Raw genomic sequence first — 12,321 nt, forward strand, 5'->3', positions numbered from 1 at the left:
GTAACTGCACGTCAGGGTGCAGGGGTTGAAGCATAGGGCTACATGCACACATTGTGTATTTTGCTGCAGAAACCGCAAAAAAATCGCAGCAACAAAACGCACCTGAAGGTGCGTTTTTGATGCATATTTCGGTGCCGTTTTTAAGTTTTGCTGCATAAATCGTTGCGTTTTCATGCTGCGGGTTTTGCTGCGTGTTTCTGAAGAACTAGGAAGATAGAATTCGCAAGCGGAATCGCAGGATAAATTGACATGCCGTGGTTTCGAAAATACGCACTTTACGCAATTTACTTCCCGAAAAATACTGCAGCGTGGACTACAGATTCCCTGGAATCTCATTGCCTATGCTGGTACTGCAAATACGTGTGGCAAAACTGCACGTAATACGCATCGTGTGCATTGACCCTAGAACAGGCTCCCACACTAAACCTGCTCCATACACTGTGGGTGTCAGCTGTGTTTTACAGCTGACACCTCGTACTAACAGCCAGGAACAGAGATTGCGCTGTTCCTGTCCGTTTAACCCCTTAAGGACTGAGCCTGTTTTGGCCTTGTGGACACAGCTGATTTTTTCAAATCTGACGTGTTACTTTATGTGGTAATAACTTTGGAATGCTTTTACCTATCTAAGCCATTCTGAGATTGTTTTCTCATGTAATATTATACTATATGTTAGTGGAAATATTTGGTCAATAAATTAAGTATTTATTTGTTAAAAACACCAAAATTTAGAGAAAATGTGTGAAAGTTAGCATTTTTCTAAATGTAAATGTATCTGCTTATAAAACAGATATAATAGCATACAAAATAGTTACTAGTTGAGATTTCCCATATGTCTACTTTGTTTGCCCTTTTATTTCTCTAGGACGTTTCAAGGCTTATAAGTGTAGCAGCAATTTCTCACATTTTCAAGAAAGTTTACAAAAACCAATTTTTTTATAGACCAGTTCAGTTCTGAAGTGTCTTTGAGGGCCTTATATAATAGAAACTTCTCATAAATAACCCCATTTAAAAAAAAAAACTTTCTTAGCCCTTTAGGCGTTTCACAGGAATTAAAGTAAAGTAGGGGTGAAATGTAGAATTTTTTTTTGTACCATAGAAGGTTTTACCCGAGAAATGCAACTCAATATGTATTGCCCAGATTCTACAGCTTTTAGAAATATCCCACATGTGGTCCTACTGTGCTAATGGACTGTAGCACGAGCCTCAGAAGCAAAGGAGCACCTAGTGGATTTTGGGGCCTTCTTTTTATTAGAATATATATTTAGGCACCATGTCAGGTTTGAAGATGCCTTGTGGTGCCAAAACATAGAAAAAATATAGAAATAATCCACCATTTTGGAAACTACACCCCTCAGGGAATTTATCTAGGAATATAGTGAGTATTTTAACCCCACAGGTTTTTTGTTGAATCTATTGGAATTGTAAATGTGATGTGCTATGATGTGAATGCAATGTGAAAATTAAAATCAAATTTTTCTGAAAAAAATTGACATTTTAAATTTTTACAAGGATTAAAGGAGAAAAAGCACCCCAACATTAGAAAAATACATTTCTCCCTGTTACGGCAGTGGTAATAAACTGCTGTTTGGACCCATGGCATGGCTCAGAATAGAAGAAGCGCCATTTGGAGCACAGATTTTGCTGCAATGATTTTCTTGGAAAACCCAGAAGAAGGAACCACATTATAGAAACCGCATCCCTGAAAGAATTTATCTAGAAGTGTGATCACTTTTATGAATTTTGCTGAATTCAGTGGAAATCTGTCATGAAAAATAAAATGTAAAATTTTTCACAAATACTTCATTCATAGGACAGATTTTTCAGACACAGAGCATGTAAGTGAAGGAAAGCACCTCAACATTTATTGGGCTATTTCTTCTGAGTTCAGAAATACCCCCAAAGTGGTCCAAATATGTTGTCTGGACACATAGCAGTGCCTGGAAGTGAAAGAGCACCACAAGGATTTAGAGGCCTTATTTTTACGTGGATGATTTTGGGGAACAAGCATAGGCCTGCTCAGGAACTATTCGGGAAACATTACTTGGAGCAGCAGAAGTTTCGCCACCTCGTCTCAAAATAAAAGAATTGTAATAATTTTTTCTTGGCACTCCAAGGTTGAACACGACGAGTGACCAGCTATCCTGAAAATTAAAAATAAATTGTATAGTGCCGTCTGGACAAAGTACACTGCCAATTTCTCCTACTAGATTTTAGATTTCTTTCTCATGGCACAAACGCCATACAGACCCCCCTGTAGATAAACCCATACAGACCCCCCCTGTAGATAACGCCATACAGACCCCCCTGTAGATAACACCATACAGACCCCCCTGTAGATAACGCCATACAGACCCCCTGTAGATAACGCCATACAGCCCCCTGTAGATAACGCCATACAGACCCCCTATAGATAACGCCATACAGAGCCCCCTGTAGATAATGCCATACAGCCCCCTGTAGATAACGCCATACAGCCCCCCCTGTAGATAACGCCATACAGACGCCCCCTGTAGATAATGCCATACAGACGCCCCTGTAGATAACGCCATACAGCCCCCTGTAGATAACGCCATACAGACCCCCCCTGTAGATAACGCCATACAGACCCCCCTGTAGATAACGCCATACAGACCCCCATTGTAGATAACGCCATAAAAAAAACCTGTAGATAACGCCATACAGACACCCCCTGTAGATAACGCCATACAGACCCCCTGTAGATAACGCCATACAGACCCCCCTGTAGATAACACCATACAGACCCCTCTGTAGATAACGCCATACAGAGTCCCCCCTGTAGATAATGCCATAGAGTCCCCCCTGTAGATAACGCCATATAGACCCCCCCAAAAAAAACGGCCTATAGTTTGTCCTACAAATAGAGATGCATCCCCGATCCACAAGATAGGGGATACATGTGTGATCGCAGGCAGCGATAAGGAGAACGGGGGACCGAAAGTCCCCCGAAGTTCTCCGTGACAAACCTCCCAGCAATCACACATGTATCCCTTATCCTGTGGATAGGGGATGCATGTCTTTTTGTAGGAACAACCCCTTCAGCCATAGCAGCTGCTAGAGGAGCCTCCGGCCATGGGGGGGCCCGTGCCGGCGGGTGGCACGGGCCCCCTCATGCTGCGGGCCCCGTAGCAGCCGCTACAGCTGCTATAGCGGTAGTTACGCCACTGATACAGACATCTTTTTTTGTCCCTAGATTTGAGACACAGGATACTATCCTGCAGCAAGCCTTACATTTGGCAATTTGCTGATAAGGGTTTTGGGAAGTTGCCTCTGATTTTTTCGCACTGTCCCAAACGCCACTGTTGTTTTGGCTATTAGACGTTTGAACTGGGGTACACTTGGGTACCAGTTGTCCAAATTGTACCCCTGATCAAACAGTGGGTGCAGGAGGTCCCACACTGTGTTCCCACTGGTTGTAATGCATGCTGGACAGTTTGGGGGCTGTATTGTCCTGTACTGTCCCCTCATAAATCCAGTAAGCATGTTACATAGTTAGTACGGTTGAAAAAGTCACATGTCCATCAAGTTCAACCAAGGGAAGGGAAAAGAGAAGGGAAAAATTTCTACACATTGACATAGGAGCTGATATTTATTTGTTCTAGGAAATTATCTAAGCCTTTTTTAAAGTCATCTACTGTCCCTGCTGTGACCAGCACCTGCGGTAGACTATTCCACAGATTTTGAGTTCTCACAGTAAAGAAGGCTTGTCACCTCTGCAGATTGAACCTTTTTTTCTCCAGACGGAGGGAGTGCCCTTATTAGTTTAGTTTCTCTTCTTAGTATTTTTTCCAACTCCAGGGCATCCTTTCTATGAACTGAAGCCCAGAACTGAACTGCATATTCTAGATGAGGCCGCACTAATGCTTTGTAAAGTGGTAATATTATATCCCTGTCCCGCGAGTCCATGCCTCTTATAATACACGACAATATCTTGCTGGCCCTTAAAGCAGCTAATTGACATTGCATGCTGTTATTTAGTCTATGATCTACAAGTACACCCAGATCCTTTTTAACAAGTGACTCTCCCAGGATAGCTCCCCCTAGGACATATGATGCATGCAGATTTTTGGTACCCAGATGCATAACTTTACATATATCTACATTAAACCTCATTTGCCAAGTGGATGCCAAAACACTTAGTGTGTCCAAATCAGCTTGCATTTTCCGAACATCTTCTATAGACTAAACAATACTACATAGCTTGGTGTCATCTGCAAAAATACAAATAGTGCTATTAATCCCATCCTCTATATCAGGGGTCTCAAGCACGCGGCCCGCGGGACACAGAGCCGCTAGTATCAGCTCTGCTCCGAGACTCTGGAATTCCCTGACATCGCTGTCCACATATGAACAGCGATGTCTGGGGCTTCCCCAGAGCCGGAGTCCCGAGCAGAGCGCTGGTGTCGGCTCTGCTTCGGGACTCTGTGGAATTCCCTGACATCGCTGCCCATATATGGACAGTGTGTCAGGGTCTTGCCCAGAGCGGAGCAGAGCGCTGGTGTCGGCTCTGCTCCTGGATTCTGTGGAATTCCCTGACATCGCTGTCCACATATGAACAGCGATGTCTGAGGCTTCCCCAGAGCCGGAGTCCCGAGCAGAGCGCTGGTGTCGGCTCTGCTCCGGGACTCTGTGGAGAATTCCCTGACATCGCTGTCCACATATGAACAGCGATGTCTGAGGCTTCCCCAGAGCCGGAGTCCCGAGCAGAGCGCTGGTGTCGACTCTGCTCCGGGACTCTGTGGAGAATTCCCTGACATCGCTGTTCACATATGAACAGCGATGTCTTGGGCTTCCCCAGAGCCGGAGTCCCGGGCAGAGCGCTGGTGTCGGCTCTGCTCCAGGACTCTGTGGAATTCCCTGACATCGCTGCCCATATATGGACAGTGTGTCAGGGTCTTGCACAGAGCGGAGCAGAGCGCTGGTGTCGGCTCTGCTCCTGGACTCTGTGGAATTCCCTGACATCGCTGTCCACATATGAACAGCGATGTCTGGGGCTTCCCCAGAGCCGGAGTCCCAGGCAGAGCGCTGGTGTCGGCTCTGCTCCGGGACTCTGTGGAATTCCCTGACATCGCTGCCCATATATGGACAGTGTGTCAGGGTCTTGCCCAGAGCGGAGCAGAGCGCTGGTGTCGGCTCTGCTCCTGGACTCTGTGGAATTCCCTGACATCGCTGTCCACATATGAACAGCGATGTCTGGGGCTTCCCCAGAGCCGGAGTCCCGAGCAGAGCGCTGGTGTCGGCTCTGCTCCGGAACTCTGTGGAATTCCCTGACATCGCTGTCCACATATGAACAGCGATGTCTGGGGCTTCCCCAGAGCCGGAGTCCCGAGCAGAGCGCTGGTGTCGGCTCTGCTCCTGGACTCTGTGGAATTCCCTGACATCGCTGTCCACATATGAACAGCGATGTCTGGGGCTTCCCCAGAGCCGGAGTCCCGAGCAGAGCGCTGGTGTCGGCTCTGCTCCGGAACTCTGTGGAATTCCCTGACATCGCTGTCCACATATGAACAGCGATGTCTGGGGCTTCCCCAGAGCCGGAGTCCCGGGCAGAGCGCTAGTACAGGCTCTGCTCCGGGACTCAGTGGAATTCCCTGACATCGCTGCCCATATGTGGACAGTGTGTCAGGGTCTTCCCCATAGCGGAGTCCCGGGCAGAGCGCTAGTATAGGCTCTGCTCCCGGACGCTGCGGAATTCCCTGACATATCTGCCCATATATGGACAGTGTGTCAGGGTCTTCCCCAGAGCGGAGTCCCGGGCAGAGCGCTATTATCAGCTCTGCTCCGGAACTCTGGGGAAGCCTCTGACATTGCTGTCCATACATCGACAATGATGTCAGGGGCTTCCCCAGCTACTCCAGCTCTGGGGTTGCCCCTGACATCTCTGTCCATATATGGACAGTGATGTCAGGAGCAGAGCTGGAATCCCAGGCAGAGTGCCAGAAGCGGCTCTGCTCCGGGATTCCAGCTCTGGGCAAGCCCCTGACGGCACTGGGGCAGCATCTACAGAGGGCACTGGGGCAGCCTCTACAGAGGGCACTGGGGCAGCCTCTACAGAGGGCACTGGGGCAGCATCTACAGAGGGCACTGGGGAAGCCTCTACAGAGGGCACTGGGGCAGCCTCTACAGAGGGCACTGTGGCAGCCTCTACAGAGGGCACTGTGGCATTATCTACAAGTGGGTGTGTGGCAGTATCTGAAGAGGACACTGGCATTATCTAGGGGTGTGTTGCCTTATCTACAGAGGGCACTGTGGCCTTATCTACAGAGGGCACTGTGGCCTTATCTACAGAGGGCACTGTGGCCTTATCTACAGAGGGCACTGTGGCCTTATCTACAGAAGGCACTGTGGCCTTATCTACAGAGGGCACCGTGGCCTTATCTAGGGGTGTGTTGCACTATCCACAGAGGGCACTGCGGCAGCATCCACAGAGGGCACTGCGGCAGCATCCACAGAGGGCACTGCGGCAGCATCCACAGTGGGCACTGCGGCAGCATCCACAGAGGGCACTGCGGCAGCATCCACAGAGGGCACTGTGGCACTATCTAAAAAGGGGCTGCCCAATCTTGACATGTGTGCTAACTGAGCCGCCGGACTGCATTTAGCGACACTTAAACTGGAAAGCTGGATTGTTGAAATACGCACGTGGGGAAATATCTCAAATTTTAAACCTAGCGCTATTATTATAGTAATGTAGTATTATTATTCTAGTAATATAGTGTTATAGTAGTTCAAATAACTAATTGATTAAACAATAATTTTGTATTGTATCAAATTTGAAAGTAATGCGGCCCGTCAACTTCCCATTTTTTCTATATGCGGCCCACTTACCCGGCCGAGTTTGAGACCCCTGCTCTATATCATTGATAAATAAGTTGAATAATAGTGGTCCCAGCACAGAACCCTGGGGTATACCACTTATAACTGGGGACCATTCAAAGTAGGAATTGTTGACCACAATTTTCTGGATACGGTCCTAGAGCCAATTCTCAATCCACTTACAAATTATACTTTCTAAATCTATAGTCCTTAATTTAGCCATTAGACGTCTTTGAGGGACAGTGTCAAATGCCTTTGCAAAGTCCAAAAACACTATATCACAGAGGCCCCTCTGTCTAGGCTTCTGCTCACCTCTTGATAAAAACAAATCAGGTTAGTTTGACAACTTCTGTCCTTAGTAAAACCGTGCTGGCTGTCACTTATAATACTATTTTTTGTCACATAACCTCGTATATAGTCCCTCAATAGCCCCTCAAACATTTTTCCCATGATTGATGTTAAGCTTACTGGTCTATAATTACGCAGGGAAGACCTAGAGCCCTTTTTGAAAATAGGCACCACATTTGCCCTACGCCAGTCCCTTGGCACTATACCAGTCACTAGAGAATCACTGAATATTATGAAGAGGGGGACAGAAATTGCTGAACTAAGCTCTTTAAGAACTCTAGGGTGTAACCCATCTGGTCCCGGGGCCTTGTGCACATTTATATTAATTGGTGTATTTACAGCACTGGCCCCGGCTACATCAGCTGCTCTTTCTTCTGTTGTATATACAGAGGTAAATAACCCATTTAGTAACTCTGCCTTCTCTTGATCCCCTGTGACCAACTCCCCATTACCACTATGTAGAGGTACATGTTCAGACCTTGGCTTTTTTTCATTTACATACTTGAAGAATTTTTGGGGGATTTGTTTTACTATCCTTGGCCACCTGCCCTTCATTTTGTATTTTTGCTGATTTTATTACTTTTTTGCAGATTTTATTAAGCTCTTTATAACTTACAAAGGCTACAGCTGTATCCTCAGATTTGTATTTTTCAAATGCCCTTTTTCGTCATATATTGTCCTTTTTACAGAAGGTGTTAGCCACATGGGGTTTAACTTTAGACGTTTATACTTGTTAACTATAGGAATAAATTTTGCACTATAATTATACAAAGTAGATTTTAAGATCTCCCATTTATCATTTGTACCATTATTTGACATTCATTTTTCTAGTCTATGTCCTGAATCGCAGCCCTCATCCTGGGGAAATTGGCCTTCTTAAAAATACGTGTTTTTGCCCTCCCAGCCTGTGTTTGTTTTTTTACAGTATAGGTAAAATTAACTATATTGTGATCACTGTTACCAAGGTTTTCACCAACATTGACATTCCCAACATGCTCTGCATTATTAGAAATGACAAGATTCAACAGAGCTTCATCTCTAGTCGGGGCATCCACAAACTGGCCCAAAAAATTTTCCTGCAAAAGTTGTGGAAATCTCTCCCTTTCGCAGTTGAATCCGAACCATGACACCAATTAATATCCCGGTAATGAAATTCTCCCATTATCACTTCAATACCCCCCTGTGTTGCCCGCTCCATCTGTTCATATTGCTGACCTTCCATCTCCTCAGTTATATTGGGGGGTCTATAGATTACACCTAAAGTAATATTGTAATTCCACCCACAAGGTTTCAACTTCCTCACAAGCTTCACCCACTATTGTCTCTTTCACACTCGCCTTCATATCACTTCTCACATACATTCATACACCACCGTCTTTCCTATTTGCCCTGTCTTTCCGAAACAGTATAAAACCCCGTAGATTTACAGCCCAGTCATGTAAAGAGTCTAGCCATGTTTCAGCAACACCAACTATATCAATATGTCCCTCCAGTACCAAGGCACCCTCATTTTGCTTGCTAGACTCTGGTATTTGTGAACACTTTAACTCGCATTTCAAATTGCCACATTTGGTATCAGAAATGTGATTATTTGACATTGTTTGGGCATTTTTATTTTCATTGCTGTTTTGTAACTAAATGATCTCCTAATCCTGTTGTCTAGTCCTCTTGCCACAGTCTATTCCCCCCCCCCACCAACATAGTCTGACCCCTCTCTAACCTAACTACCTCTTTATTTTCTAAATTGACCTCCCTCCTTAGCCCTAGTTTAAATACTCTGCCACCCCAGCTAGAATTCTCTCCCCCAGCACAGCGGACCCCCTTCCATTTTGGTGCAAATCATCTGCAGAATACAGTTTGTACCCCAATGAAAAGTCAGCCCAGTGCTCTAGGAACCCAAAGCCTTCGCCTCTACACCAAGACTTAAGCCTTACTTACAGGGACTTTAAGGCTGGGTTCACACACCCTATTTACGGACGTAATTTGGGCATTTTAACCGCGAATTACGTCCGAAAATACGGCTCCAATGCGCCAGCAAACATCTGCCCATTCATTTGAATGGGCTTTATGATGTTCTGTGCCGGCGGTCATTTTTTTTACGCGCCGCTGTCAAAAGACGGCACGTAAAAAAGATGCCCGCGTCAAAGAAGTGCCTGTCACTTCTTGGGACGTAATTGGAGCCGTTTTCCATTGGCACCATAGAAAAACAGCTCCAATTACATCCGAAATGGACGCAGCGAAAAACGCCGGCAACATGCCATTACGTCTGAAATTCAGGAGCTGTTTTCCCCTGAAAACAGCTCCGTGATTCCAGCCGTAATGGACGCTGCCGTGTGAACATACCCTAACTCCTCTTTTCAACTGCGGTTTATAAACTCCACTTGTTACACAAGCCACTTAATCCAGCAAGCCCAAATGTGAGTCCTGCAGGTTAATGTATATTGAGAGCAATTAATCCCTCCCCCTAGTTAGCTGCAGAGCAGAGAAGCTGAGAAGAAAAAAAGTTTTTTAAATTGCGTCAGTTTTGCTAGCTTCTATTTGCAAGCACTCAATTAATTTATCACACACAGGAACACAGCAACACAATCCAGTTTAATAACTCCACTTGTTACACAAGCCTCTTAATCCAGCAAGCCCAAATGAGAGTAACAGCGCCACGAATTCCCAGCCAGTCTCCCACGCTGGTACTTACGAGGCCTTAAGCTGTGTAACTTCTGCGATCTGACGAGAGCAGGCACATTCAGCTTAGAATGGCAATTAGTTGTGTGTCTCAGATTCACACAACTTGTACAGCTTGATGCCATATCTGTCGTGCTTATTGGGAAAATATTGGCGAATCTTCAGCCTGCCCTTGAAGTTCACCATTTCTTTTTGAGGGGTGTAAAATCCGGAAACATTTTGGGATAAAATGTGAATAAGGGGCCTAATTTTAAAGTCTGTCAAAATTTGGGTCATTCTGGGGGGGCATTGAGAGTTGTCAATAAAGTGAAAAAATTTATGAAGAGCCTCAAAGCGGGGTCTGGTCATTGTATTTCGGTACAGAGGACAGTAATACAAAATGTCCATGGACCAGTAGGATCTCACATCAGGCTTTTTAGTGAGACCCATGTTGAGGACCAAACCCCAATATTTTTGCATTTCTGCACAATTTGTTGAATGCCACCAATTGGACTGGCATGAAAGGAGTTGGGGTGTTCTAAAATAAATTGGTGGGCATAAAGGTTGGTTTGGTCCACCATAAACTGGATCAAATTGTCGGCAAAAAACAATTTTAAAAAGCTCATTACAGGCAGCCCTTCAGTCTGCACGTGAATTCCTGCCGCAGCAGTAAATTCTGGGATTTTGGGAGTTTAATTAGTTGGGGGCTGACCAATCAATGCTGGCAGTTCCAGGGTCAGGCAGACCCTGGGCACTAACCCTCCTGCGACTACGAGAAGGTTCATCACTGTCACTGGAGGAGGAGGACGAGAGAATGAACTCTGGTTCAGCATCGCTCTCTGAGTCTGTATCAGATGCGATCATGGCATATGGTGTAAATGTCAGCTGTTCAGCGGTGTAATGTCTCGCTGCCATTTTATAAATGTGTGTGTGTGTGTGTGTGTGTGTGTGTGTGTGTATATATATGTATATGTATGTATATACACAGGTAGATTTTACACTGCACAACAAATAACCAAACCGAAAAAGCAACATGAATCAATATGCCCCAATATAAAGTAAATAAAGTACATATGAGGTTCAATGGGTTGATTCTAGGGTGTTAAACCCAAAAAGCATCACAACTAAATATATAGAACCGAAAAAGGAATGAATGCTAAGAAACGAAGAAATAGTGAAAAATACAAAAATACTTTATTGACATAAGGTAAATAGTACAGTAATGATTAAAAATCCATAGACCAACAGTTAAAACACGGAAACTCAACTGGGAATTACCCAAATATATACAAATGACTAGTAAGATGTGTAGGTCCCCCAAAGGAAATGGTATGTATAGCTAGTGCAGGTGACCATAATTGACTAGAATGTAAATTTGTAAATATCGAATATATGTCAATGGCCAACAAGAACAATTCAAACATATGCAAACATGGCCCGACGGCACAAGATGAACATGATATAAATACAGATAATGACCAGAAAATTCAAACAATAAGTAATGTTAGAACAGAGTACAAACAAAATGCTGGACGCCACACATATACTGTGCATGCAGAATGATTAAAAATGCATAGGAGGAAATGGGAGAGATATGTTAAAAAAAGTAAATGATGGATTAAGGTTTAACACCCTAGAATCAACCCATTGAACCTCATATGTACTTTATTTACTTTATATTGGGGCATATTGATTCATGTTGCTTTTTCGGTTTGGTTATTTGTTCTGCTTCTGTTTTTTTACAGATAGTACCAGCAATTCCACTATGGACTTTCGTGCCAGAGAACAGTCATGGCTGTCACTAAGTTCTAATGTTTTTAAAGAGGAATCCATAGCCACAGGAGCTGGCAATCAGAGTAACCACAGAGAATCACAAAATATTTTCAAAAATCTCATTCATAAGAGAATGAAGGTTTGGTGGAATCGTGCTTTTCTACAAAACTATCTTCAACGTGGTCTTATCCCGAGGGGATTACAGATCCAAGTCTTTCCATCATTTCCCATAGATGATGAAAATTTTACATCTCTATGGGAAGACAACTGCAATTCCTATTCACGTCGCATGATGGAATTGTTGATAGACCTTAATCGTAAATCTTTAGACCACATGGATGGTGAATTAGAAAAAATACAATTACGATTAAAATCAGAAATGTCTACAGATAGTCTTGAAATTTTCAACACACAATTAGATCAACAGTGTATAGTGTGGGAAAAGGAAATTGAGTTCGCTAAAACTAAGAAATGTAGTCGTGATAATGATGACTATATTCAAAAGAAAATGTATCGTTGGAACAAGAGAACGACCAATATGCCAATTGCTCGCTCCTCATCCATTTCATCTACATCGTCACTCAGTGACAATCACGAAATGACTCTATGCAGTACGGGGTCTAGACACACTATCAATAGACAGAAACGGAAGGCTAACTATAACAACTCTGTGTATCCTAAGAGAAAGACCAACAAGGGAGTTGAACATAT

At 44.4% G+C, this 12,321-nt stretch overlaps 1 pseudogene; it reads right to left on the reverse strand.

The window, feature by feature from the left end:
* Positions 1–9,822: 9,822 nt before the first annotated feature.
* Positions 9,823–9,941, reverse strand: LOC142658208 (5S ribosomal RNA; annotated as a pseudogene).
* Positions 9,942–12,321: the final 2,380 nt, after the last annotated feature.

This window comes from Rhinoderma darwinii, chromosome 7 (genome assembly GCF_050947455.1).
Source record: "Rhinoderma darwinii isolate aRhiDar2 chromosome 7, aRhiDar2.hap1, whole genome shotgun sequence".
NCBI classification, from domain to species: domain Eukaryota; kingdom Metazoa; phylum Chordata; class Amphibia; order Anura; family Rhinodermatidae; genus Rhinoderma; species Rhinoderma darwinii.